The sequence below is a fragment of the Rhinopithecus roxellana genome, chromosome 10, assembly GCF_007565055.1.
Source record: "Rhinopithecus roxellana isolate Shanxi Qingling chromosome 10, ASM756505v1, whole genome shotgun sequence".
Classification (NCBI taxonomy): domain Eukaryota; kingdom Metazoa; phylum Chordata; class Mammalia; order Primates; family Cercopithecidae; genus Rhinopithecus; species Rhinopithecus roxellana.
Genome location: NC_044558.1, coordinates 134979356 through 135005007, shown reverse-complemented (window position 1 = coordinate 135005007; position 25652 = coordinate 134979356). Strand labels below are relative to the sequence as shown.

At 41.7% G+C, this 25652-nt stretch overlaps 1 protein-coding gene across 15 annotated transcripts in view; it reads right to left on the bottom strand.

Annotated features, from left to right (window-relative positions):
- The window catches only part of PPFIBP1 (PPFIA binding protein 1), a 181314-nt gene extending 155965 nt beyond the window's left edge, over window positions 1-25349 (bottom strand). For 14 of the 15 annotated variants that reach the window (XM_010379868.2, XM_010379874.2, XM_010379870.2 and 11 more), the window contains exon 1: window positions 22358-22610. The gene's annotated coding sequence lies outside the window, so the exon portion shown is untranslated. Of the gene's footprint in view, window positions 1-22357; window positions 22611-25248 lie in introns of those variants that run through there. The other variant, XM_030939444.1, reaches the window with a different exon arrangement.
- Between the last annotated feature and the right edge of the window lie 303 nt (window positions 25350-25652).

Genomic DNA, 25652 nt, shown 5'->3' with positions numbered 1-25652 from the left:
GTATACATGTGCCATGGTGGTTTGCTGCATCCATCAACCCATCATCTACATTAGGTATTTCTCCTAATGCTATCCCTCCCTTTGCACCCCACCCCTCAACAGGCCCCAATGGGTGATGTTCCCCTCCCTGTGTCCATGTGTTCTTATTGTTCACCTCCCACTTATGAGTGAGAACATGTGGTGTTTGGTTTTCTGTTCTTGTGTTAGTTTGCTGAGAATGATGGTTTCCAGCTTCATCCATGTCCCTGCAAAGGACGTGAACTCATTCTTTTTTATGGCTGCATAGTATTCCATGGTGTATATGTGCCACATTTTCTTTACCTAGTCTATCACTGATGGACATTTGGGTTGGTTCCAAGTCTTTGCTATTGTGCATAGTGCTGCAATAAACATATGTGTGTATGTATCTTTATAGTAGAATGATTTATAATCCTTTGGGTGTATACCCCATAATGGGATTGCTACGTCAAATGGTATTTCTAGTTCTAGATCCTTGAGGAATTGCCACACTGTCCTTCCACAATGGTTGAACTAATTTACACTCCCACCAACAGTGTAAAAGCGTTCCTATTTCTCCACATCCTCTCCAGCATCTGTTGTTTCCAGACTATTTAATGGTCACCATTCTAACTGGTGTGAGATGGTATCTCACTGTGGTTTTGATTTGCATTTCTCTAATGACCAGTAATGATGAGCTTTCTTTTATATGTTTGTTGACCACATAAATGTCTTTTTTTGAGAAGTGTCTGTTCACATCCTTTGCCCACTTTTTGATGGGGTTGTTTTTTTCTTGTAAATTTGTTTAAGTTCCTTGTAGATTCTGGACATTAGTCCTTTGTCAGATGGTAGATTGCAAAACTTTTCTCCCATTCTGTAGGTTGCCTGTACACTCTGATGATAGTTTGTTTTGCTGTGCAGAAGCTCTTTAATTTAATTAGATCCCATTTGTCAGTTTTGGTTTTTGTTGCCATTGCTTTTGGTGTTTTAGTCATGAAGTCTTTGCCCATCACTAGGCATATTTTTTAGTCCTTTGTATCCCGTCAGCTAATAGTCAAGCAGTACCAAGTTTGTCTGTCCATTCTCTCCTCACTCTTATCACCACAAACACCTCTGCCTCCAAATGTCCACTTTGGCTGCAAATTAAACAATCAGGCGGGACATGATGGCTCATGCCTACAATTTCAGCACTTTGGGAGGCCGAGGCAGAAAGATGACTTGAGCCCAGGAGTTTGAGACCAGCCTGGGTAATACAGTGAGATCTTGTGTCTATTTAAAAAATCAAAAAATTGGCCGGGCGCGGTGGCTCACGCCTGTAATCCCAGCACTTTGGGAGGCCGAGACGGGCGGATCACGAGGTCAGGAGATCGAGACCATCCTGACTAACACGGTGAAACCCTGTCTCTACTAAAAATACAAAAATTAGCCGGGCGCAGTGGCGGGTGCCTGTAGTCCCAGCTACACGGGAGGCTGAGGCAGGAGAATGGTGTGAACCCAGGAGGCGGAGCTTGCAGTGAGTGGAGATCGCGCCATCGCCACCGCACTCTAGCCTGGGCGAGGGAGCGAGACTCCGTCTCAAAAAAAAAAAATCAAAAAATTAGTCAGGCATGGTGGTGTGTACCTGTAATCCCAGCTACTCAAGAGGCTGAGGTGGGAGGATAGCTTGAGCCTAGGAGGTTGAGGCTGCAGTGAGCTATGATCACGACACTGCACTCCAGCCTGGGTAACAGAGCAATACCTTATCAAAAAAAAAAAAAAAAAAAAAAAAAAAAAAAAAAAAAAGCAGGGACTGGGGGGTGCGGGGAAGAAAAGAAAAAACACAAGCAACAGGCTTGAAATTTTAGGAAAAGAATTTCCTACTGACCAATACAATTGGTTGAGGCATTTTACAATGTCCTGCACTCAGCTTGCAAAAGTTGTAAGATTTAGCGAACAGTATGCTCATTTTGATCCTTGAACTCTAAACATGACAGGAAACTTAGAAATCATGTAAATTTCACATAATCACTCACCTTAATTGTATCTATGTTTTAGGTGAAGCATATACACATGGCATGAATTATATTAAAACTCTAATTTATAAAAGTGTATAAATTATATAAAAAAAGACTTTCTCCTTATGGTCTCTCCCTTCCTACCAAAAAGGGGAAAAATGAAAAAACCATAGGGCAATGGATCTAAAGTTCCCAGAACAGAAGTAAGAATGTTAACTCTTAAACCCATAAAGCCCCACTTACATTAGCATAACCTCGTATTCTAATACTAAGTTGATTTGTTATTGAAAATGCAACCATGGTAGCAGGGATAAAAAAATAAGAAGGTCCAAGACACATTTAAAGAGGATTCCCAAAGGGTATTTTTAACTCCATAGAAAAAAGACTGCATTGGATTATAATTCTAAATTAGAGTATTTATAGTAGTTACTTGGCTCAATTTATTAAAATGAAAAAGCCTAAATTAACATACATTATACATTAAATGGCAAGACAACCTCATGTTGAAATTGTTTAGGCAAAAATGATTTAATTTCGGGGAGTTTTTTTTACGTGGTTGAACAAGGTCTGGCATAAAGACCAATCAAATCTAACCTAACTTTTAAATGGCAGGAAAAATAAAAATTTACTTAGCAACTTGCCTCCCCTGGGTTATTTAGCAGATTTGTCTTTTCTCATGAGTTTCTACAATCTTCTTTCTAAATGTTGCTCTGATACCTGAATGTTTATGAAGCCTGGGCAAGTAACAACCTCATGAATGATGCCAAAAATCTCAACTATGTGTAAGAGAAGGGTTATTGCCCTTCAAGAGAGCCGTCTGTACTTTTTACATGAACACGTAGACAAAACATGTTTTATTTTGCCTACGAGCACAGTCCTAAGCTGAGGATTCATCATGCAATTCTATAAGCAGAAGGATTTGAGAGAAGCAGATGACTTATCCACAACAGAAAAGAAAGTCTACTCAACAGAAAAATAAATAGGTCAGATAAAGTAGTGTTTCTAGCATTTAAATATAGTGATACTCACTAGAATTTCCCATCTCTGCAGATCTACCAGCAATTCTAAAACTTTCAAACAACAAACAAAAAAAGAACAGCAGCATTTTCAGCTTTGCGATTAAGAAACCATCATCACAGAGCTTCTACAATGAATGAGCACAGTGGTGCTGCACTAGGCATCTTGCATATATTAGGTAGGCGCAAAAGTAATTGCCATTTTGGCATTGAAAGTAATGGCAAAAACCACAATTACTTTTGCACCAACCTCAACTTAATCTTTTTAATACAGTTGTCCCTCAGTATCCATGGGGAATTGCTTTCCAGGATACCAACACACATACCAAAATCCACATATGCTAAAGTTCCTTACATATTCACATATAACCTACACACATCCTCCCATTCTCTCATATACTTTAAATCATGTCTAGATTACTTAAGACCTAATACAATGTAAATGCTATGTAAATAGTTGTTGCATTGTATTTTTATTGTTGTATGGTTATTTTGTTTTTTCAAATATTTTCCATCTGCTATTGGTTGAATCCCCAGATGTGAAACCCTCAGATCCAGAGGGTCTACCATATTCCTACAAGGCAGACATTGTCATTTCCATTTTACAGATGAGAAAACCAGGGTTCAGGCTGGCTAAGTAACAAAGTCACAATGCCAAGATAGGGCTATGTAGGGATTCCAGTCAAGATATGTCTGACTCCAAAACCTAAAACGGTGCTACCCTCTGCCTAATAGTACCACCAAGAAACTACGACCAGAAAATACAATGATGGAATTCTTTGTTAAGTAGAGCAGGTCAGCCCTGGAGTCGGAAGCTCTGGATTTTAATGATGCATCTATTGAGTGGTAGTTTCCTCCAAATTAATGGAGATAGAAACAGTATTTAACCTCATAAGGTTGAGGTGAGAAGCATCTATAAAAACCCCAGTGAAAGGGTTTTGCAAAACAGCTGAGTGCTAGGTAAGCGCTAGTTGTTACCTTCATTTTCTTTTTTTTTTTTTTTAATTTTTATTTATTTATTTTTTTTTTATTTTTTTTTTTTTTATTATACTTTAAGTTCTAGGGTACATGTGCATAACGTGCAGGTTTGTTACATATGTATACTTATGCCATGTTGGTGTGCTGCACCCATCAACTCGTCAGCACCCATCAATTCATCATTTATATCATGTATAACTCCCCACTGCAATCCCTCCCTCCTCCCCCCTCCCCATGATAGGCCCCAGTGTGTGATGTTCCCCTTCCCGAGTCCAAGTGATCTCATTGTTCAGTTCCCACCTATGAGTGAGAACATGCGGTGTTTGGTTTTCTGTTCTTGTGATAGTTTGCTGAGAATGATGGCTTCCAGCTGCATCCATGTCCCTACAAAGGACGCAAACTCATCCTTTTTTATGGCTGCATAGTATTCCATGGTGTATATGTGCCACATTTTCTTAATCCAGTCTGTCACAGATGGACATTTGGGTTGATTCCAAGTCTTTGCTATTGTGAATAGTGCCACAATAAACATACGTGTGCATGTGTCTTTGTAGTAGAATAATTTATAATCCTTTGGGTATATACCCAGTAGTGGGATGGCTGGGTCATATGGTACATATAGTTCTAGATCCTTGAGGAATTGCCATACTGTTTTCCATAATGGTTGAACTAGTTTACAATCCCACCAACAGTGTAAAAGTGTTCCTATTTCTCCACATCCTCTCCAGCACCTGTTGTTTCCTGACTTCTTAATGATTGCCATTCTAACTGGTGTGAGATGATATCTCATTGTGGTTTTGATTTGCATTTCTCTGATGGCGAGTGATGATGAGCATTTTTTCATGTGTCTGTTGGCTGTATGAATGTCTTCTTTTGAGAAATGTCTGATCTTTGACAAACCTGAGAGAAACAAGAAATGGGGAAAGGATTCCCTATTTAATAAATGGTGCTGGGAAAATTGGCTAGCCATAAGTAGAAAGCTGAAACTGGATCCTTTCCTTACCCCTTATATGAAGATTAATTCAAGATGGATTAGAGACTTAAATGTTAGACCTAATACCATAAAATCCCTAGAAGAAAATCTAGGTAGTACCATTCAGGACATAGGCATGGGCAAGAACTTCATGTCTAAAACACCAAAAGCAACGGCAGCAAAAGCCAAAATTGACAAATGGGATCTAATTAAACTAAAGAGCTTCTGCACAGCAAAAGAAACTACCATCAGAGGGAACAGGCAACCTACAGAATGGGAGAAAATTTTTGCAACCTACTCATCTGACAAAGGGCTAATATCCAGAATCTACAAAGAACTCAAACAAATATACAAGAAAAAAACAAACAACCCCATCAAAAAGTGGGGAAAGGATATGTTACCTTCATTTTCAAGCTACAGTTAGTGCAGCTGGTGAGCTGCAACAGGGCTGTGGGCTCCTATGAGTCCTCTCACAGGACTTAACCTGGGTGAGGCTGAGGAACAGAGCCTGCAGCCTCAAAGAGGAAAACTTAAGGAGTGAGGACTGAATGGGATGTGGCCTGAGTCTCTGCTCCGCCTGCCTTCTCACAGACTCAACAAATGCCTAACACACCCCTTGCCAGGTGTAGTCACAGCTCTCTCAGCAAGTCGCTGGTTTCAGTCACAGATGCTCCAGGAATCTAAGGAAGCCCCGCTGCCTTCAGTAAGCTCACTTCTACCGAGGGAAAAGAAACGAAAAACAAAGCCAAACAACCAACCCTCGGCCCAAAAACAGCTTCCCCTTTTCTCATCAACTTTATTTTTTTTTCTCTCTCTCTCTCACACACACACACCTCTCTGTCTCTCTCACACACACACACACACACACACACACGTGTACAAGTTTTCCCATGATACATAGTGGGTACCCATAAGCCCTTCAGGCCCATTTATCCTCATCAGGAATCCCTGTGATACCCTACTTTGGGATATAATTTTAAACACTGATTATTCAGAATAGAGACTTCCAGAGCAGTAAGGGTTAATTTTAGTATAGACAGAGGAAAGTTGGAGAACCGCAAGTGCAAAAGACAGTCAATAAATTAGACTGCATAAACATTTTAAACCTCTATATCACTAACAAAAATAAAAGACAAACCGAATTAAAAAATTAGAAACAGTAGGTGAAAATATTTGCAGCAACTTTGACAGATGATTAATAAGTGAAATACACAAACTAAAGTTTATGACAAATGAGAAAAATACTAATTCTCAATAAATGGGCAGAGAACATGAACAGTTTGTTAAGAAACAGCCAATAGTCATATGAACATGATTTAGCTCATTAATATCAAATACATTAAAAAGAAAAAAATTCTTTTCTCCTAGAAAATTATCAAATGCTACTAATATGAGAATATCACTGTGCTAACAGGAGCAAAAATTAGTAGAAGCTTTGGGGCAACTGACAGCAATACTAATCAAAATATCCACACATATCCTGTCCTTTTGTTCTGCATATGATCATCTATTGTAGAGACAGGAATGATCTGAAACCCAGAAAATACAGAATGCACAAATGCTTGTGAAAATTGAAAATAGGCTGGGTGCAAGAGCCCACGCCTGTAATCCCAACACTTTGGGAGGCTGAGGCAGGAAGATCACTTTTTTTTTTTTTTTTGTAGAGACAGGGTCACTGACAAGAATCACTGATGCTGCTGAAATTCAGCCTTTTGGTGTTTGCCTTTCGAAGGATGATTCTGCAGTCTTTGGGATGACTTTCTTGGGGTAACAGCTAACTACGCCAAACTCTTTGCATTCATTATCTTGTTTCATCTTTACAACCCTTTAAGGCAGTGTTTCTCAACCTCAGTACTACTGATATTTTGAGACAGAATCTCCACCAAAAAAAAAAAAATTACCCAGACATGGTGGCACATGTCTACAATCCTACTACATGGGAGGCTGAGGCAGGAGGATCACTTGGGCCCAGCATTTTGAGGCTGCAGTAAGCTATGATCACATCGCTGCACTCCAGCCTGGGTGACAGAGAAAGACCCTGTCTCTAAAAAAAAAAAAACAAACAAACAAATTTGAAAATAGGCTATATTTTTACAATGGGATAAAATAATGAAACACCCACAGATGGAATGTTTTACAGTCCTTAGAAATATTTACAGACATTTTAGTAGTGTAAGGAAATGAAAATAAAACAATGTGAAGTTTTAAAAATAGTGGGACACAAAATTACATACTCAGAATACTTCATCTATGGAAAAAATATAGGAATAGAAAAAGAAGAAAACACACCAACACACCAAAGCTAACTATACCTTCATGTGAAAGGATTACTGGTGCTTTTTTTCTCTATTTTTTCTATGTTACTCAAATTTTCTATAAGATACACATATTACCTTTATAATTACAAAAAAAAGTTTAACAATTTAAAATATAAATCCACAATAAACAATAGATGGAAATCCAGCAGCTAGCTCTCCACCCTCTTACTCCCACAGATAGGCAGGTAAGGCAGTAAACAGGGGGAAAACTGCTTTGTTTAAAATCCAAGGCTAGAAAAACATAAGGCTTCTTGATGTGAAAACCAAAATGTTTCGTGTCTCACGTATCAAAACAGGTTTTGGGAATTTGATAGTCAAAACATTTTCCATCAGAAGATTTAAACCCGCACACCAAAATTATCTCCACAGAACAAACTAGTAAAGCAAGCAGGAAGTTTACCAGGAATACCCTAAAAACTAATAATGGCTTTTACAGCTCTGATAAATCCACGCCAGCTCACAGTAGTACACAGTGTAACATAAACAACCTGTAGTGAGTCTGTCACCGCTCCTAAACAGGAGAGCATGAAATCCTTAGCATAAGGCTTCTCACTGGCAACAATCACTGATGCTGATGAAATTCAGCCTTTTGGTGTTTGCCTTTCGAAGGATGATTCTGCAGTCTTTGGGATGACTTTCTGGGAGTAACAGCTAACTACGCCAAACTCTTTGCAGTCATTATCTTGTTTCATCTTCACAACCCTTTAAGGCAGCATTTGTCAACCTCAGCACTACTGATACTTTGAGTCAGGATAATTCTTCAGTGGTGGGGGGCTGTCCTGTGCATTGTAGGATGGTTAGCCACATCCCTGGACTGTACCCACCAAATGCCAGCAGCACCCCCACCTCCAGGTTGTGACACAAAAAATGTCTCAACATTGTCAATGACTGCTACAGGCCAAAATCACTGCAGTTGAAAACTACTGCTACAAAAGTATACAGTATTACTGCCCATATTTGACAAATGAGGAAACTGAACCACAGCTATAGGTCCATCTCACTCCAGAGCCCAAGATCCACCATTCCATATTACCTTCGTGCCCAGGTAGGAGGCCAAGCTTAGAGTATAACTAATACTTCATTTTCTACCTGGGGCATCTTTGCATCTCCATGGAGCCTGGCATAGTCCTAATGCATATTGATTGAAGGAACCAATCATCTCATCACATATTTACTGAGTTCCTACCGGCTAGCAGGTCTTGTCAACAAAGGCAGTCATGGTCCTCAACTAGTCCATAATATATTTCAAGAAATAAGATAAACCCGGAAAAGAGCCATTTTGAGAGTCAGTGTTGGAAAAAAGTCTCAGTTTCCTCATCTGTAAAATGGAGGCAATGCTAGTGCTGCCTCATAATTAACTGAGATACTGCAAGTACAGTTCCTATCACAAAGTACAATTTCAAATAACAAGTAGATGCCAGATCTCAAAATCACTGGGCTGGAAGGAACCTTCAAAGACAACCTTAACTCACCACCCAATTGGTACTTGAGCAGTTAAAACCCAGAATTTGATTACCTGATTCCTGCAAAGTTCCTGCACGAATGAGTTCTGACTGAGACTCTCAGCTAAGTTTTCCTGATGAACTGCTTTTAAGTGGGTCTGGAGGAAAGAGGTGACATTAAGCAAAGAGAAGAGCAATGGGAAAAACAGAAAGGTTTGCTGGACTTAAAGCCACCCAGGGATTGGAGCCGGAGTCCTCTGCACAGAAGGGCAGGGAAAGGCAAGCTTGGAGAAAGAGGTCAAGATTAGATGAGGTCACAAGATGACACAGTGGTAGTAATAGCCAGGTGAGACTTAAGAAATATTTCTCCTAAAAAAAGCAACCAAAGGCTGCTACAAAGCACATACCCAATTTCCATTATGAACAGGGAATTTAACTTCTCAGACTAAAAGATCAACATTCAGGTTGCTTCACACCATTCTTAAGAATAGCCAGATACCTGTTTTCCATTTACATAGCTGCAAGTGAAGATTTTCCCACAGCAAAGAATCACTCTGCCTTAAGAGTAAACCAAGGAAAAAGATGAACTGCGCATCTTTCTCCCCATGCCCAGTCCACCTTGTTCTTTAGGGCACCAGCACAGCACAAGGAAACAAGAGCCCACAGTGGCCAGACCTCTTTTTAAAATCTGAATTTCAATAGGTGAATTTCAGTAAGTGAACCCTCCCAAAGCAAGTGTTGGCTGAAACTTCTCTATTAATAACACATAGGCCAAACTAACCCTGTCTCCATGCAGTCTCCACCCCAGGAACACCAGGATGAGAACTCTGCTGTAAGCCATGGCTCACAGGAGGTCAAAGAAAGCTTTGGAGTAGGCAGGGTGGCCTGGTACCAAACTTACTTGGAAAATTTGTCTGGCAGTAAGGTGCAGAATAAACAAAAGGGGGGCCGGGCGCAGTGGCTCACATCTGTAATCCCAGCACTTTGGGAGGCCGAGGTAGGTGGATCACAAGGTCAGGAGTTCGAGACCAGCCTGGCCAACATAGTGAAACCCTGTCTCTACTAAAAACACAAAAGATTAGCTGGACGTGGTGGCAGACGCCTGTAATCCCAGCTACTTGGGAGCCTGAGGCAGGAGAATCGCTTGAACCAGGGAGGCAGAGGTTGCAGTGAGCCAAGATCACTTCATTGCACTCCAGCCTGAGCGACAGTGAGATACTCCGTCTCAAAAAAAAAAAAAAAAAAAACAGAAGGGACTACCTGCAGGGCTCCAGTAGGAGACAACAACAGGGTCTGTACCAGAGAGGAGGAGGATGTGAACCCAGATATACTGGTAGGGGGAATGAAGAATGATTAAAAAATTATTGAAAGGCAAAAATGACCTTGCTGATGTCCAGGAGAGGGTCCCCTAGGCTACCACCCACAAAGCTGATACATTGCAAACTTTAATAATGAAGCTGAGACATTAGGACCAAGGGAAACTTAGCCTCAAAAGTGAGCTCTTTGACTTCTGAGACATCTTCATGGACCTGTGACCTGGGCAGTAACACAGGACCCCACGCTCAGAAAAGACCCATGGTTGGTTTAATACTCTGCTGTCACCATCTTGAGAATGATAAGAATTTTGAATTTGTGTTGTGTAAGTCAGGTCCAGTGGGACAATGGAGCCCACAAGTGAGCAGAGGAGAACGATGTGATATGATTTGGATGTTTGGCCCCTCCAAATCTCATGTTGAAATGTGAATCCCAATGTTGGGTGTGGGGCCTGGTGGAAGGTGACTGGATCATGGGGGCGGATCCCTCGTGAATGGTTTAGCACATCCCCTTGGTGATGAGTGAATCCTGCTCAATTCGTTCATGGGAGATCTGGTTGTTTAAGAGTCTGGGGCCTCTCCCTTCTGTCTCTCTTGCTCCCTCTCTTGCCAGGTGACAAGCTAGTTCCCCTTGCCTTCTGCCATGATCGGAAGCTTCCTGGGGGCCTCGTCAGAAACAGATGTTGGCACTATGCTTCATGTACACCCTGCAGAACTGTGAGCCAATTAAACCTTTTTTCTTGATAAATTACCCAGTCCTAGTTTTCCTTTATAGCAATGCAAAAGAGCCTAACATAGCACGTAATATGTACAGCCACCGTTCCTGGCCTCTCTATTCACACACATTTCCCAATGCACCATGAATTCCGGTGAACTCCCGGTACGTGGGATTTCAGCAAGACTTAAAGTGAGTGCAAGGTAAGTGTACAAATACAACTGAATAAGCAGGCAGGTGGGTGCTGACTGCCCCAAGAGGCAATGACTTCCATTTTGATTGCACACAGAAATGTCTTTCTAAGACACACAAATGACCAGGGAGCCTTAGCGTTTTATCTCTTTCTCACGTTACTTAAATATTAGCCAACCACTTATGCTGAAAATGACGGCACAGAAGGAAAAGGAAAGATAAGGCAACTCATCGTTGCTTCTTCTTTCAGTCCTTCATTACACATCATAAGCCAAAGGTAGGTGTCAATAGAATGTGCACATGTCAAGAAGTGAAATAAAGGTAGTTTAATTTTGGGCAGTGTTTCTACTGTTCTCATAACAATATACATATGCATCAACAACTTCAGTAATTCTGCGTATGAGTTCAATGCTCTATATTTTCATTTAAAACCAGCATTGCAATGGGTGCAGTGGCTCACACCTGCAATACGAGCACCTTGGGAAGCCAAGGCAAGAGGATTGCTTGCGCCCAGGATTTCAAGACCAGCTTGAGCAACATGATGAGACCCTGTCTCTACAAAAAATTAGCCAGGCACGCACCTGTAGTCCCAGCTACTTGGGAGGCTGAGCAGGAGGATCACCTGAGCCCAGAAAGTAGAAGCTGCAATAAGCTGTGACCACACTACTGCACTGTAGCTTGGGTGACAGAGTGAGATCCTGCCTCAAAAAACAAAACAAAACAAACCAACAACAACAACAAAAACCAACATTGTATAATACAAAGATGGGCCGGGCGCGGTGGCTCACGCCTGTAATCCCAGCACTTTGGGAGGCCGAGACGGGCGGATCACAAGGTCAGGAGATCGAGACCATGGTGAAACCCCGTCTCTACTAAAAATACAAAAAATTAGCCGGGCGCGGTGGCGGGCGCCTGTAGTCCCAGCTACTCGGGAGGCTGAGGCAGGAGAATGGCGTGAACCCGGGAGGCGGAGCTTGCAGAGAGAGGAGATTGCGCCACTGCACTCCAGCCTGGGCGACAGAGCGAGACTCCGTCTCAAAAAAAAAAAAAAAAAAAAAAAAATACAAAGATGAAGAGTAAATTCATACTAAAAACTTCAATGTTTAGTTTTTTAATTTTTAAATTGAATTCATGCTATAATTTTAATTTTTAATTTTTCTTCACATAGAATGACAAGTAGCCAATACTATGACAAGTCAAGAGAAAAAAACTGAGAACGGAAAAAAGCTTCATATTTTAGTACCTTTAGCAGCACTTTTTTCTTGCCTTTTGATAAGGGGTCACACATTTTCATTTTGCAACAGGCTCCATGAATTCTACAGTTGGCCCTGCTGATAACCAGTTGAACTCAAGAATATTATGCCTATCAATTTATACTGCACACACATAAACAAGCCTTTACTGACATCTTTCAAAGCAACCACCATAAGACCCACCAATGGACTGATGGGGTAGTGATTTTTAGTACCGTATTCTTAATTACTGCATTCCTCAATCCTTTTCTCACATACCCCTGATGTCATTACCACAACAAATCTGCTGAAATGCCACAAGCCTATGTCTTTTCAACTAAAGATCTTTCTAGAAATAAGTAAACTGAAGATCAGAGACCACCTTATCAGGAGGATAATTTAATACAGTGCTGTCTCTGTTGGATAATTCCTTTCTACAGAGTATTTCCTGGTGCCTTGATGGATCTGTTGTAACCAAACCCCAGCTGTGAGCTCCAAAACCGGTTGTTTCTCACCACTCAGAGCTCAGGTTTCCCCCAAGAAGGTGGTCTGTGAACCATTAAGTCTGGTTGTCTAAAAATTCCTCCTTCAAAGACAGTCAAGTTTCCCTTTTTCTAATTTCATTCTCCTCTTTTTTTTTTTTCTTTTTAATAACCACTACTTTCCACTTCAATAAACCAACTTCCTGCCTCGAGACACATTCTGGCAAATGTGTCAGTTTGTATTGTTCAGATGAGAGACTTCTGTCATTCTTTCAAATTTTTCCTCCATAACAATAATCCCCAGAGCCAGCCTCTCAGGAGCCTGAGTTACTTGTCTGTGAATTTCCTTTCACTGCTTCCTACTCTACTGATAAATCAATGCAGACTGCCTGCAGTGAACTTACTCAACTCGTATCCCTTCTGATCACATCTTTTTTTTTCCATTTCCCCCATCCTCTCTTCCACCGCATCAGAAGAAGTGTTCTTATAGCCCTCCACTTGATTTTGGGTCTATCCCCATCTCTCTACCCTGGACCATGCACTCATTCCTTCCTCCCTTTTCCTTCTTTTAATATCCTCCTTTCTACCTGAGCCTTCCTCAAACGCAAGCTATCTACCATGTCTCTCTCGGATCAATTCCTTGAAAGGATGAACTAACTGGGCCACCTGCAGTTCAATCAGCTCCCGTGCAGTCTTCAATTTTTTGCATTCTGGATTCCAATTTCATGAACTGACCTGGCAGCAGGACCAGGGTCAGTCTGTTGGATGCAGCCTTGTAACGAGTCTGTTGCACTGGATGGCATGGTTAGTTCACTTATGTTGTGCTTCTTTCCTTGGCCACCATCGTCCTCCACTTCTCTGCAGATCCTGCTCTATCTCCTCTCCTAACTTCTTTTTTGCCTGACCATCTCTAAATGTCAGGAGTCCCCTGAAGATTGTATGCCTGCTTCTCTTTTTACTCTACATACTCTTGTTCGGGGAGCTCATCTATTCTTGCTCTTTACATAACAGCCCTATAGAGATGATCCATTGGTCTAGGCTTTGGCCTAAACTCCAAGTCTAAATTTCTAAATTCTTGCTTAACATCTTTATATGAATAATGTCAACTAACAGTTCACACTGGCTTTTAACACCCCAAGTACAGAACCACGCCAGAGGTAGGACTAAGAAGAGGTTGAAGATACTGGCCCTGAAGCTGCACCTGCCTGAGTTCAAATTCTGAGTTTGACACACATAATCTGTGTGACCCTGGGAAAGTTACTTAGCCTCCCTATGTCTCAGATTCCTCATCTGTAATATGGGATTGATCTAGGTTGAAATATTTAAGGTGCTTAGAGTAGCACTTGGTACATAAAAAGTATAACCTACCAGCTAAGTGTTACCTATTATTATTGTTATTCTCCTAAAAACCTGATAAGATAGGTATTATTATTTTATCCATTTATACAATGAGAAAATTAAAGATAATGTGGGTCATGATGGAATCTCAAACTCCAGAGATGTTCAAATCTTAACTCATGTTTCCCATTAAAATTCAACTTTCACTTAGCCAGGCATGGAGGCATGTCCCTGTAGTTCCAGCTACTCGGGAGGCTAAGTCAGGAGGGCTGCTTGAGCCCATGAGTGCACAATGATCACAACTGTGAATAGCCACTGCACTCCAGCCTGGGCAACATAGCAAGACATCATCTTTAAAAGAAAATTAACTTTTGCATATGGGCCATTCTTGATTTAGGGTGTTCTGTCCTTCTCCCTCCCCTTGCCCATACACCCACTAGAAACACCCAATCTGCTATTTCCAGAGTCATTTTTATAAAACAATAGTTCCCTCACTTTTTCTTTTCTTAAAAACATCTTGTTTTAAGGTATAATATTGTCATTCTCTTTAAAACCCTGTAAGATTTGCCCCAATATAACTTACGTCTTTTCAAACAATATTGTTCTCTCTTTTCTCTAGATCTAATCTCACTCTATTCTACATTTTGCTGCAAACCCAAGTATGCTCCTCTGTCCCCACTGCCTCCTCAAAATCTCCTCCCTACCCTTTAAGACCCAATCAAATCCCACCTCTTCTAGTGGAATCTCCCGAAACCCAGTCTCTTCCTTTGCTCTGGTGGCTAGTATAGTTCACAGAATGCTTTTCACCAACCAACCTCCAAAAGGACCAAAAAATAGATGTTTAAAATTAACAATATTTTATATTTCCTGAGTAATGTAACATAGATGTAATATACTTTAAAAAAAAAATACAAAGTTCCCTTCATCTCAACTCCCATAAGCCATCCCACTTAGCAGTTTTTCATGCACTTACAAATGTAAACCATACATGTATGCTTGGTGTTTTACTTCTTAAAATATATGTAATAGACATCTGTACAAGTCAGTATATTCAATCTTTTTAACAGTTAAACAGTATTCTAAATCTGCTTTTTATTACAGTCATGAATAAGCTGTGCCATCTCTTTCTGCCCCCATCTCCTGTATGTGAATACTCTTAAGGTAAAGATCATGTTTTGTTTGTCTTTCCATCTCCAAGAGGACCTTGTACCAAGGCTGGGAATTGCTTAACACATGCTTAATGAAATAGTAACAACAATATCTGTCATCAAACCAGTGCACGTTGTGTGCCAAGAAAGCAGCTGTTAGTGCTTCACATACATTACCAGATGTAATCTTCATAACCACGCAATTATTCCCATTTCACAGAAGACTTAACCAAAATCACACAGCTAGTAACAACAGGGGATTCTAATCCACATCTGTCTGACTCTGGAGCCCCCACCCTTCTCCCTATGCTATAGTTAATAAATTTTTATAAGGACATCCTCTGCTTTCTTAACCAAAGCTGGAGAACACAAGAGTTCCAAGTATTCTGGTGTGGGCAGGTGGGAATGAGGATGAGAAACAGGAGGTAGAATAAATGCCAAGTAGATAGAGTCAAGGGATTGTAGCTGTAAACCTACCAAGAACCCTCTAGGAGAAAGAGCTGAATTCTTTGCCTCCCCCTTTCAGGCTCCCCACTACACTTCCCTTCGGTAACAGTGCCGAAGATCTTCCATGTGCTGAATATGCCATTATTATTCCTATTACTAATTTCTGGCCAGGCATGGTGGCTCACGCCTATAATCCCAGTACTTTGGGAGGCCGAGGCTGGCAGATCAGCTGAGATCAGGAGTTCAAGACCAGTCTGGTCAACAATAGTGAAACCCTGCCTCTACTAAAAAAAAAAAAAAAAAAAAAAAAAAAAAAATTAGCTGGTCATGGTGGTGGGCACCTGTAATCCCAGCTACTTGGGAAGCTGAGGCTGGAGAATCGCTTGAACCCAGGAGGTGGAGGTTGCAGTGAGCCGAGATTGCACCACTGCACTCCAGCCTGGGTGACAGCGTGAGACTCTCAAAAAAATAATAATAATTTCGAATTATTTCTAATCCTTGCAAAAATGCTATGGCACATATATCAGAGTTACCATTTTATAGACGAGAAAGCTGAGACCCAGAGAGGTTAAATTACTTGCCAATATTAGACTGTAATAAATAGCAAAGCCAGGATTCAAGTTGAGGATCTGCATGGCTCCAAAGTCTTGTTTTTCTCGTACAGAATAAAGCCTTTTGATTTTTAAAGAAAAGATGAACTATGATTTTTAAACATTCAGACTCAGTTAAGATCACATTTGGCTGCAAGTAACTGACCCAAGTTCTGTGGTTTAACCAAGTAGAGATTTTATTTTTCTCACAGAGTCAAGAAATGGGCAGACAGGGTCCAGTAGAGCAGTTGCAGAATGCTATCAGCTTTCTCAGCCTCCTTCTAACTTTCCACCCAGTCATCCGTAACCCTCAAGCATCTTGTCTTTGGTCACACGATGGCCTGTTTACTTTCTCCAGGGAAGAAGTACAAAGAGCAAAAGTCTTAACAGGCAAGCTCACAGAGGCTTCCCCTTTAAAGTGCTTTGGGGAGTGGGGTATCCATTTATTTACATCTCATCAGCCAGGACTACTGTCACTGAACCACCTCCCAGCTGCAAGGGATTCTGGGAAATCTAGCACTTAACTGGACATAGTGGTGAATTAAACAAAATGGATTCAGTTATAGAGAAGGAAGGGGGATAGATATCTGTTGGGCATCCAGCTGTGTCTTTCTCACAAGGTAATATGAAGTGCTAATCATCCCAGAGAATCAAATTCCCTTAGTAGACAAAAACAATAAAAGAAACTTAATTCTGTGTTTAGCAGCTTTCTCAGTTATGCAAAGTCACACACTGATGGAGGTGGAGGATGGTAGGATCTGAAAGTTTGACAAAACAGTCCAGGCAGCTGATCCAGAGGAAAAACACTGAGACTCAGGTGACTTCACACAAATGGCCCTGGCCAGATCACAGGTTCAACCAGAGTGTCTCCCGTGAGTCGTCACTGTTTCCCTTCCTCCCTCTCACTTCCCAGAGTTAATTTCGAGAATCCACAGGTTCATTTGACTCTTCTATCATTCACAAGAAAAAGTAGAGCGTGTTCAAATTCCAATGCAAACAAAAGAAAACTCTCTACTGTGTCGTTATAAGCAGCAGCATCTTTAGAAAAAGATAATGGCTGCAAAGGCATTCTTTATGCAATAGCAGCTGCTCTGTCAAGTCACTAGATGAAAAAAGTAGACCATAGAGTTTCAACCTTGTTTTCACTTTTTTCTAAATAAAGTAAATACAATAAACTTTCCTCATGAAAAACTTATGCAATTCTGTGGTAGTGAGAAAATATTTGTGTAGAATACTATAGATGAAGAGAAGGGTGACAAAGTGCCAGCAAAAGACATCAGTGAGCTTGATCCTAGGCACAGATATAAGAAAACACAGGTACATTTAGCGATATGGCACAATATTACTGCATACCATAAAAGAGTCCGCACCATTCCCAATGGGCCTATCTAGTTCCTCCCCAAAACTACCTTGCTGGCCTAAAGAATCTGGCCACTTCTTAAGAGTTCAGCTTTTAGTGCTAAAAGGAAAAATTAAAATTTGGCAACTTATTATTTATTTATTTATTTTTGACAGAATCTCGCTCTGTTGCCCTGGCTGGAGTGCAGTGGCACAATCTCAGCTCACTGCAACCTCCGCCTCCCAGCTTCAAGCAATTCTCCTGCCTCAGCTTCCTGAGTAGCTGGGACCACGGGCATGCGCCACCACACCCGGCCAATTTTTGTATTTTTAGTAGAGATGGGGTTTTGCCATGTTGGCCCGGCTGGTCTCGAACTCCTGACCCCAAGTGATCCACCCGCCTCAGCCTCCCAAAGTGCTGGGATTACAGGCATGAGCCATTGTGTCCGGCCTGGCCACTTCTTTAGGAATAGACTTGCCACTGAAAAAAGCCTTAGTCCCTCTTTCACCATGTGAAATTTGAGTTTCACCTCTTAACAAAGACACGCACACTAAGAATGAGCACACCTACTCTTCTGAACTTGTCTTTTTATGTCAAATGCATAATTTCCCTAAATTAAAGGAGAGGTGAAAATATCCAGGCCTACCGTGGAGTCCAGAGGGTGTCCATAAAATCTAGGGCCAGCCCCAAACATGATGGTGGTACTTGATCTTCTTCCTATATGATCCATATTTAAGACAAGACCCTTGGCCAGAATGACTGATACTCAATGCAATTTGAGTTTATACAATTCCTTTGGGCACGGACATTGTTAGGTGCACCCCTGTACAGAAAACCACTATATGATCTTTCTATTCTGAACTCATTACGCTTGCCAACAAAAACAAGGATGTGTGGGGGGGGGGGGCAGTCAAAATGTGAGTCCCATCAAGTTCCCAAGGAGACGCATAACCAAAGAGCATTCACAAACTGTGACAACACGTCCACCTGGACCACTCAGAGTCCAAACCCACCTTTCAGAAACAGACACTCTTTAGTGGGTTTAGACTGGTACATATTTACCTCAGGTTCTCTCCCTTCCTCCCCTAAACTGCCTAAAAAGTAACTTAAAACTCCTGGAAGAATCCATATTTTTTTTTTATCTCAAATCCAGTTGTCTGGTATGTTAGTTTTTTGTTTTTGTTTTTTTTTTTTTTTTGGAAGTAGAAAAACAATGCTCAACACTTGGCTTTGGAAACATTATCATTGAACACCAATGAGCATCAGTAATTATTATATCTAAAACGAAGAGTGTAAAAGAAAAGATTCTATGTATTTTGTAGGGTGGAATAATTCAGTTTAGTTTTAAATTTATGAGCTCCATTTAACACAGCATCAATTTTTGTGAGTGACATATATGACAAAAGCTGTAGGGTTTTTGGTTGTTGTTGTTTTGTTTTTCTAGGAAGAAGGTTCTAATGTGCACTGCAATGAATTTGAAAAATAACTGACATAACACACCACTGATGCACTGAATTACAAGAGCCCAGAACAGTTTTTGGACAGTTGGATAACCGATTTAATTGTGAAGTTATCCACCTTTAGTTGAACAGAAAACGCTGGCCAGAAGACATTTTGTTCTCTTTATTCACAAAGAATACCCTGCATAACCGGGCATGGTGGCTCACGCCTGTAATCCCAGCACTTTGGGAGGCTGAGGCAGGCGGATCACCTGAGGTCAGGAGTTCGAGACCACCTGGCTAACATGGTGAAACCCCGTATCTACTAAAAATACAAAAATTAGCCAGGTGTTGTGGCATACAACTGTAATCCTAGCTACTTGGGACCCTGAGGCATAAGAATCACTTGAAAACGGGAGGTGGAGGTTGCAGCAAACCAAGATCTGTGACAGTAACCGTAACAGCTTTGACTCTCATATTTAAATCCATCTGTTTGACCATGGTTAAAAATAACAAAATAATCATGATAGTTATGATTATGGCTCCCTGAAAGATTTCACAACTGGCTGCTCAACTGTGATTTTTTTTCTTAATTTTGGAGCTAATATGACTTTCTAAGGAAATCTCTGAAAATAAAAATGTCATTATACAAAACTTCTTGCCTATGTTTTCGCCTTGAAGCAACGTTTCTTTAATAAAGAATCAAGACACAGACCCAAACATGAATGAATATGCATTCATTAATTCATTCCTTCATTCATTGTTTTGAAAAGGTAATTCAAACTAGGCCAGAGACATGTAATAACATCTCTGAAAAGATAGACTGGGCACCCATGGCTCACTCCTGTAATCCTAGCACTTTGGGAGGTCGAGGTGGGTTGATTGCTTGAACCCGGGAGTCCAAGATCAGCCTGAGCAACATGGCGAAAACCCGCCTCTACTAAAAATACAAAAATTAACTGGGCATGTTGGTGCATGACTGTAATCCCAGCGGAAGCTGAGGTGGGAGGATCATTTGAACCTGGGAGGCAGAGGCTACAGTGAGCTGAGATTGCGCCACTGCACTCCATCCAAGGTGACAGAGCGAGACCCTGTCTCAAAAAAGAAAAGAAGAAAAAAGGCAGAGTGCTGAATAAGGTCTTCTTTCAGTTAACAGTTTGAAATTAAGCTGGTTTGGGATATAAATAAAAAGTTAATTTTAATGTAACAAATTATCAACATAATCTAAATTAACTTATACAAATATTGTATGAATATGAAAGGTTTTAAAAGAAGTCAGCTAGTCAGTAACTGAGGGAAAAATTACCTTGTTCTGATTTATCTAGTGGTGGAACAGGGAGTAACAAAAAGACTAAACAGTTAATTAACTGTCCCTCAGTGAACTTGTTCCCAAAAAATGTCAATGATGCCGTTGAAATTAGGCACCATTGATCTGGAACTTCAATGTGTCCCTGGATTTCAAATCAACATTTATTCATCAAGGCCTGATGACCTTAATTTTTATTTTATTTTATTTATTTTTTTTTGAGATGGAGTTTCACTCTTGTTGCCCAAGCTGGAGTGCAATAATGAGATCTCGGCTCACTGCAACCTCCGCCTCCCAAGTTCAAGCAATTCTTCTGCCTCAGCCTCCCTCTCCTGCCTCAGCCTCCCACTCCACAGCTCTATCCTACTGAAAAAGTACACTGGAAATATGGTATGTTTTACGTACTCCCCATAGAACATAAATAGAAAAGACTTGTTCACCATTATTGCAGAGCCATTTGCAATTTCTGTCTTAAGCCAAAATACAAACCAAAATTAAAATTAAAATGTTCTTGTCTTTCCAATAAAGCAAATTTTCCTTCCTCAAAAAGTCTGCTATTTATCCACCCTATTTAATTTTTGCAGGAACTAAGAACAATACAAACCCAGGTATGTCATAAACAACGGCACAACCAAACACTTCTTTCTAGTTCTGAAACCTAATGATCATCTGGCTAGAAAGATAGAGAACCCCATTGATAGTCCTCTATCCCATTTCCTGACTTGGGTTTACTAGACGTACTGTTGTGGCTTCTTTCTTTCTCCCTCTCCTGGAAATGCTTTTTCCTTCAGGGGCCTGGGATATGGATTTTGACTCACAATGAAGTCCACTCCCATTTCCTCCAGACCTGGCAACAGTAGGATCCTCACTGCTAAGGAGGAACTTCGGTGAAAGAAAGGGGAAACTTGACTCAGGAGTCTCAGCGCTGCCTTTTTTTTTTTTTTTTTTTTTTTTTTCCTTCCCTAAAGCACTGATGAGAGGGTCCTGAATCAGCGTATGGAGTCAATTTCCCCGCCCCTTCGAGAAAGTCAATCACACCCAGTTAGTGACCAGGGCACACAAAATCTCCACACAGGAAAAAGGCAGCGTTTAAAACAGGAAATAAACAAAAATCAGAATTCTGTTCTTTCACTTCTTAAAGTATCTTTTCACTTCTTAAAGTATCTTTTTCCTCCCGACAGGCAATTGCTTTCTCAAAATACCAAACTTGGACTTTGAAATCAAGTTCTCTTTCTATTGCTCTCCGCAGTTCTCACTGAAAGAAAGGATTTGTTTTGGTCCCACATGTTGAAAAATTCACGACCCTATAATTAAGAGTTCATATGCCACGCCTTCCACCGCATTTCCCTGTTAAAACTCCCTTCTCTAAAAGAGATCCCCGAAAACACAACTACCAGCCCACCTTTAAAGCAGCCACAGGAAACAGATCTGAAGATTCTTAGCAGCCATCCTAACCCCTCCAAATACAAAGTTGGCAGCTGAAGGGATTTCTCGGTTAAAATGAGCGAATACTAGTTGCAGTTTTAGAAGTGTGCCCCCAAGAGACGAGTTTTCCCACAAGCTCATAATTAATAAACACCCCAAGTGAATTTCTCACATCCTGACTGGACTACACAAAAGGATATTTTACATTGCTATATAAGAATAACATTGATATTCTTTTAATATATAACAGGCCACAAGGAGACAAAAAAATACAAAACTTTTTTTCTTTTCAATGAGCATAATTTTTAAGTCGATGATTCATAATTTTTTGCGGCATTTTTAAATCCCCCAATATAGAGAGACACACACCCCTCTGGTTGGGGTTCTCAGGTATTACTGGGAACCTAGGGTGTGGGGATCTAAGGATACAGACAAGACCTAAACGTCCAATCCTGGAGTATTCTTCACGTACAAGCTCGGTCGGAGCCCCAGGAGTTAAGCCCTACCCTCCACCCCTACCACCCCCCAAAAGTGCCCGTTCCCATTGGGAAACAGGAGTGAGTTGCACAAGGAAATCGACCCGGGGAAAAGGAGGAGCAGCTGCAACAGCCAGCTGCAGCCACACAACGGTGCCACTTCCCTCCCGTCTCGTAGTGGAGCAAAACGCCCTTACCTGGGGGGTGGAGAGCCGCCGGCACTAGTTCCAAAAGTTCTCGTCCACCTCCTCTTGGAGTTCAAAGCCCCAGCACTCCGGCCCGTCCGCCGGCTCGCAGCACACGAGTCCTTCCCCGTCCCTTCCCCACCCTGCCTGCACTACACCATGTCAGGAATCCGGGCAGGCACAGAGCTGGGAGCTGACATCACTCCCAGTTCAGGTACCTCCCCCTCCCACTGCCGCCCTTCTCTCCTCCCTCCCTGCAGGAATCAGCCAAAGAGAGTCAGCAGTGGGGCGGGGCCGGAGGCGCCTGTGCGCCCGCTGATTGGAACCGGGGAACGTCACTCAGAGGAGTCCACTAATTTTATACATTCCTCGCTGAGCCAGACTAGGGCTGGAAGTGGGTGGATGGAAGAAAATGCTGCCCTTCCTGCTATCTCTAAGGAACGGAGATAATGCGATGGGGAAGAACCTGGCGGGTCGAGTTTTAGACTTTTCTTGTTGTAGTTACTGAGATTCCAGATCAGAAACGAAACTAACCCACGCGAACCCCCTTTTTAAGGAGAAACAATTGCCTCAGTGTCACGGGCACACGGGCATGTACGAGCCCGGCGGCGCGTGGTGTAGAAAATGGCTAGCTTTAAGCCATGCAAATAAAGGAAAACGTCAGCTCACCCTTCTGCCCTTTTATCCTGGGACTGCTGGGTGTTCCCTTAGACGGGGAATGTAGAGCTTCAAAAGCACTTCAGAAAGATTTGGAAGAGACTCCTGAAAACGGTGACCGAGCTTTGAATTGCTAAGTGGTGTTATCAGCCTTGTGGCTGCTTTTGCTTTTAGCGATGAAAATCACACCACACAAGCTTCTCGGGCAAGTAAAATTGAATCTCTGAAGCAAGAAAAATTTATTTACTCGTTTAAAGACCTTAAGGCTGCTGTTTTAATGCACACACTGAAAAGGGTGGAGGAAGGAGGGACCTCACAATTGAGTTCCACAAACCACATGAGAATAATTACTGTTGAATGGAACCAATTGTAGTGGCTGAGCTATCAATTAAGAATTAACTAACGTTTATCCTTGACAGATATCATGCGGTATAATCCCCTTGGCTGACAGAAGAGAAAGATTCTCAGAAGATGGTTCTTTCAAGGCAGATGCTACTTAGAGGCAGAACTGAATGGTGGAAAGCAGCTTTATTTGTGTGAGATATAGGTAGCATATAACCCACCATCTTCTAGAAATACAGTGAATTAATAAGTTTCTTTTTTTCTCTTTTAAAAAAAAAAAAAAAAAAAAAACAGCTCACTCTGTCACCCAGGCTGGAGTGCAGTGGCATGATATGGCTCACAGCAACCTCCTCCTCCCGGGTTCAAGTGATTCTACTGCCTCATCCTCCGAGTAGCTGGGACTACAGGCGCCCACCACCACACCTGGCTAATGTTTGTGTTTTTAGTAGAGGGGGTTTCTGCCATGTTGGCCTGGCTGGTCTCGAAATCCTGACCTCGAGTGGTCCGCCCGCCTCTGCCTCACAAACCGCTGGGATTACAGGCGTGAGCCACCGCACCAGGCTTCATTGTTTTTTGATTGATGACATGCCATACATTTCACTGATCTGCCAAAAATTGTAGAGGGATGCACAGAATCCAGCATTGCGTCTTGTTTAATCTTCCCAATCATCCTGTAAATTGAGTGTTATTAGCCCTGTTTTAACATAAGGAATCAAAGGCTCATCAAAGTTATGTAAGTAAATTTATCCAGATCACCCAGAACTTGGATTGAAACCAAGGTCTATTTGACTCCAAAGCCATTGTTTTTCTTTCCATATCTCAAGTATTGAGTGTCCATAATTTATACTTTTTCAAACAATAGAATGCTACAAGAAATCCACAGGCTTGGGCCACTGCGCTCACAGACCTACTTTGTATCATTACCCTCTTGTTGCTTGTCAGACCTGCACTATCCCAAACTCCTGACTTGAATTTCTGACTCCAGTTTCCCCCAATTCTAATTCTTTCTCTGTACCACTACCAGATGAGTTTTCTAAAATGTTTGGTTTTGTCATCAACCTCTTCCCCTCTAAATCAGGTCCCCCTTTCCAGGCAATTCTTTTCTAGCCATTTAAAACTCTCCCTTATCTGGCTTCTACTTCCCTTTCCCAGCTTATCTCCCACTTCGCTCCCAGGAAACCCTCTCTGTAGTCAAAACAGGTCTACTCACAGATCCCTGCTTCGTTCTCACCTTTCGGCCTAACCGGAATCCCCACTCATCTGTGTGTTAAGTCCCACCCTTCTCTCAAAGCCTAATTAAAGTCCTTGTCCTGTGCCAAGACTTAGCTGTGTGTTACAGCGGACAGAAAAAAGGACTCAAGGTTCTTGGCCTGGCTCTGCCACTTATCTATTGGGTAACTTTGGGCAAGTCACTAAAACATCCATCCCTAATCTCAGTTACCTCCTCTTTAAAAGAGGGCTGACAATACCTATGTTAAAGGTTGTTATAAGGATTGAGATTGTACAGATGTGTAAACATGTGGTTATACATGTCCAGTTAAATGCCTTTCCTGCCTTCCCAAACTCTGAAAAGCAAGCATATTGCTTATAGGACTTCTTTATATTCCTTGTACCCAATTCAAGGAAAAGGCTCAATAAAAATACAGGGCATGAGAAAATGGATCATTGTATCATTTCTATTCTCTTCCATTCTTTAAATGCACTGTATCCCCAAATAATATCTCAGACAAAAACTTTAACTGTTTCTTCTTGTTCTTTTTTTCCTCTCTCTCTCTTTCTATCTTTTTATGCTTTGGCCAGAGCCCTTCTGTTCTCCCACACCCCTGCCTACCGTTTGTTCAACACCCTTAACTCCCTCCGATCACTTCTGGACCAACTACTTCACCTCTCTCTTAGCTACTCACCCTTCCCTGTCCCACAGTCAGGGACACAACTTGTCCATCAGTGTCTGTTGCCTGTCTTGCTCCCAGACGCCTTCAGACAGAGGCTGGGTGGCTACCAGTCATTCCTACAGCCCTAGTCAGGACAGCCGCATCCAGGCTCACATTTTTCCAAAACTACAGCCAGCCACAGGAGATGGGGGAGGGAATGTCCCACCCCCACAGAGATGGCAGGATAGAAAAACAGGAAGTCGCCTCCCATCCTCTCTGCAGCTGGAGTGATAACAGCTGCCATCCAGAATCCAGAAAACAAAAGACTTAAAGGGAAGGCTGAAAACCGGCCAGGTTTGGAGCAGTAATGTTCAAGCTAGAGGTTAGAGAGTGGGTGAGGAAGGAACCAATGGTTGAGATTTCAGCCTCCTTCCCCC